This window comes from Oncorhynchus clarkii, chromosome 16 (genome assembly GCF_045791955.1).
Source record: "Oncorhynchus clarkii lewisi isolate Uvic-CL-2024 chromosome 16, UVic_Ocla_1.0, whole genome shotgun sequence".
NCBI classification, from domain to species: domain Eukaryota; kingdom Metazoa; phylum Chordata; class Actinopteri; order Salmoniformes; family Salmonidae; genus Oncorhynchus; species Oncorhynchus clarkii.
This window is the reverse complement of record NC_092162.1, coordinates 28319240-28324054: the sequence shown is the minus strand read 5'-3', so window position 1 is coordinate 28324054 and position 4815 is coordinate 28319240.

Genomic DNA, 4815 nt, shown 5'->3' with positions numbered 1-4815 from the left:
AAGCTCTTTATTCTCCTGTCTATTTCATTTGATGTTGTGTACTTGATAGACAAGTGCAGTATTAGCAGTTTCATTTCATATTGTGCCACTCCAAGATATCATGCATAATATTGACAGACAAGTTTTCACATGTACTGAAGTACTGCAAGGAGTTTAGATTGGTGTTAAACGTTCTTGCAATCACATAGGGAAGACTGGGATTTGTCTTTTTTTTTGGCATTGTTCTGCATGAAGTGCTCGAGTTCACATTACTATCTTGGGTGAATCTTCATCAAATTCAGTCTGAGTCCTCTTTCTCAGCAAGGCAAACGCGGCAACAATATGTGGCACTGAATGATTCAACAAAACCAAATACACAGTGAAGACCAAGGTTGTCACCTGTAACTTGGACAATAGTTCCATACACTGGTTGATCATACAAGGGGACCATAATTCCATCCCTCTCAAGTACTTGAATATACTGCACAATTGGATCAAGTATTTTAGAAAAGCCATATGTTTTAACGTCTTGGGCATGAAATAAAGCAACCAAATGAATATTAAGCAGAAATTAGTTGAACTTTGGAGAAATTCTGTAAGGTGAAATAGATTGCTCCTAATTTATGTATTCTCAGTTTTGATCCAAGAGGATTTACTGTTTCAAAATCATCATAGAAAAGCTTTATCTGAATTGCATGCTTCAGTTTTGAAAACAGATCATGGCTCTTGAACAGATCTCCATCACATAAGTCATAAAGTTTTCTTGAACTGGAATCAGGTCTGCATCTCCTTTAGGTTGTTTGTAAATAAACTAATGTTTTCAAAATTGGATGTTAACAAATTTATCAGTAACAACAATTTGATCATAGCCTCCAGTAGTCCGATTGCATTGTGTATCAAATCTTGTACCAAGAACGTATTCACTGGGTCTACCCTTCCCCACTTTTCTGTAAAATACTGCCTTCTCTTACTTTCAGAATGTAATACACCAAAAGGATTTTACATTTTTTCAAAACACTGATAAATTTTACACTCAATGTCACTTTTAATAGGCTCCTGTATAGACAGACACTTCTTCACAGATTCTTTAGCTTGATTATGAATATCATCAACTATCTCGCCCATGGAAATTATTAAAGAGTTAATGGTTGTTTCCCCTACACCTGCCACTAAGTTCAGTTATGGTTGCAGCTCAGCTGTCTACAAGACTCTTATTGACAAGGACTGAGGCAGAAGGGGAACTAGTTGATGGCAAGTAATCAAAATTACTGCTACATATTCAGCTGTAGAGGGGCCTTCATGATCAGAAGGTTCATGTGCTTTTTAAGATGCTTTCTGAACCCAGAAAAGGTGCCATACACTTGTGAACAACCAGCCTGACCGCATTTAAGACCGTGTCTTTCCTGGACAATGTCTGTGGACCAACTTGAAGTGTTTTGTCAAGGAATTAGCATTCGTTGGGGGCTTTTGCAAGCAAAACAACATTTTAGATGAATGATAGGAAATAACCTTTTTCATATGCTGCGTTTTAACCCTTTGCAACTTCAAAACTTTTAACTCCATGCAGCATCCGAGCCCTCAACTCTGCAACCCTAGGATTAACCTTAGTGGTATCAACATCAATTTCATAAATTGTGGTTGCAAGAAGTTGTACACATTAACCAGACCCTGGTTGTATGAGGTACCAAAGACAACATGAGCTTTGAAATGCTCATCAAAACAGGCAAGAGGGTCTGGTGACTTACAAGGTATTGCATGTTTGTCAATCACAATGAAATGCTTGTGAATCCCAGTCCTCTGGGTCCCCACAGCAAGCAGATAGGGTTGAAGGCTTTCCCATGACGCTCTCCAGATGCCCCTGGATGCTGGTCCCAGTCTGTGCCACAAGAACTTCATTAGTGTGCTATTAAAATGAATCACGGTTCGCAAAGTTTGTCCATAATCTTAAAAGTAGTTATTAGGAATGGGGACAGAACAGTCAACTGTAACCTCACCTTGATAAACTTCACAATGTGATCACTGGCATGTCTGGCTGAGATCTTTCCTGGTCTCTTGCGGCCATGAGGTGACTGTGGCAGAAGGTGGACAAGGACCAAAGTGGAGGACATGTCCCTGTCCCATCCTGAAAGCATACATTTTCACTGAAAGTTGCATAATTCCCTTTTGCTTTCAGAAACCATGCTCCCTTCCATTAGTATAATCATTTTATTCCAGCATACCATTTTCCACTTCTGTTGTGGATTCAGCATTTTGAACCAGGTCTTGCTGGTCGCCTGTCTATGTGAGTCCCTGGCTTTGGTCAATGACTTTCTGCTTGAAGAGAGTAGGCCACTTCTCCAGGAACTTTGCAGAGGTTCCATCACCAAACATCAGACTAAAATCTTGCTCAATCTGCTGACAAGATGGAATAAGTCAAGACAGAACAGTAAACATTATGGTGTGGCACTATCGTCATGTAATATATCACAGCCCTAATCGGACTGTTGTAGAACAGAAAACAATTGTCCTGACAGTTTCAAGGCAAGACAGTCGAAGATCCACATACCATTCCTGCTATGTCTTGGAATCTTGGAAACAATGTGAATATTTCAGAGGACTTCACTGGGTCATGAACCATCTTTTGGCGATAGGCGAATGTCTGCTTCATCTTCTCCTTCACAATTGCTTCATCAGTGCAATGGCCTCACAACACAGGCTTTCTGTTGTTGGACAGTTTTCCTCTCTGAAGGGGTCTCTATCAGCTTTTGGACCACCTGTAACACGGTGAAACCTTTACAGATTACTGGGTTTGTCTGCTCTATACAATATTGCGTCATAAGATATAAAAAAGGCTTGGAAACTCTGCAAGGATGACCATGCATGCAGTTATGTCACCAGGTGAAAAGTAGGATTTATTTGATTCCAGCAATTCATACTAAAAGAGTAAAAGACTAAAACACTTGCTTATACAATTGTTCACATACAATTATGTGAATGAATGTGTCATGAATGAGACTAACTACAATCAAATGGTCTTCTGTCGTCCCTCTGATTTCAGTCTCCATGCTAGATATCCACTCCCATCTTCTGCATTGTAATAATGCTCCTAAAGTAAAGTATAATTCAGTTTGAGTGAGCAGGTTAAAATTTCTTCATATTCATTTTTATCCTTAACTACAGATGCGCCCATAGATGAAGATTTGCTCATTCAACAGGTCTGACCCTCGCAGCGCAAAACTTAACTGGGCTTTTAGAACACCAGAGTTGAGCTTAGGATAGATGGCAGAGATGGTGGGCATACAGACATGTTAACAGATCTATAGTTTAAATAACATCACCCAACAGTAAAAAACTATTTAAATATTGGCATGTTGTGTTAGGTGGTAAGGTATGTAAAGAGTATATGACACATGTTCCCTTGTCATTTGTGCAACCAATATCTTGACCATATCACGTCTTCCGCTATCTGTTAGGATTTTTGTCCGAGCATACTCATTCATGATCCTCTCTCCTCCAGGTTTGTTCTTCAGAATGTCTTCAATCATCTAACTTGGAGTAATTTAAAAAAGGAACACTAACACTTTTAAAACAAATGAAATAGTATAATAAAACACACCATGATCACCCTTTCATTGATGGTCCTTTATCACTCAATCTTCAAGTTTGGCATTTGTTTAAACTGGAAATTTGCAGTACTTATGAGAGACAATTATCCTCGGCTGTCTTTCTTGTAGCAGGACTCTGCTGCAATATAATGGTGTCATTGGAGTCCCCCTCATTGTCTCTACTGTATTTTGATAAGGAGCTGCTTGCAGAGGAGCTCAACAAATCTAGCAATCATGTTAACATTTAACTGGTGTGATTAACACTAATTCTAATACATTTAGGTGGAAACATCCATTATCATGATTAGAGGAATTTTGCTAATGACAAGCGGAATGCAAAAATGTAACATTTTGAATTGATTAGGCCCACTACTGTTCTAAAAGGGGTGGGAGAGGTGAGCACAGAAACAAAGAATTTTAAAATATCAAAATGAGAAAAGAAATCAGTAGATATATCTGCTTGTCTCTCATATTCAGAACATGTGTTAGGCTAGCCAGGACTGTATGGATGAATGTGAAGCTCTAAGCTAATAAGCAACTCACCATCAGGATTATCTTGGTGTAAACAAATTTCCAGCACACCAAGGTCTTGTTTCTTAAGAAGAAACTCAAACACCTCATCAACTTCAGTCTTCGATTCATCATGGACTTAGACTTTTAAGGTTGGATTGTCAAATGTATTGGCAACTGTGAAGACAAAATAAGATTGCACAATCTTATTGATTAAATTTAAAAAAACAGAACAGAAGACAGAAATTAAGGTCATCTTTACGTGAACATCGGAACCAAAACTGACTTAGTGCTCCTTTCCATGTCAATTCCAATTATATGCAGTCTACAACCTGTCTACTACTGCCACATACTGAATTATTATAACAGCAGTCTGAGTATTATAGCAATACACCACAGATAGCTATCAACAGATTGAAGTGGCATACAAATGTTAGTATCACCTATTCTTTAAAACCATTAATTGACCGGCAAAGACAGCTACAGATGAGCATAATTAGACAACTCCCAAACATAAACCAATCTTTGACTGATCTGTGATTTGGGGAGGCGCAAGTTTGCTTTGTATTGATTATCAGCAAGGAAATCTGCAATCAATTTGACAGTAAATATAAAGTGTTATGTCATAAAGTATATTTAAAGTGTAAGTATGTTGTTCCATAGGATATTATGTGAAACTTTTCACTCATCACAATCCAAAAAGGATTTGAAGGTCAGTTGCCCCTCATAACAAATGTACTTC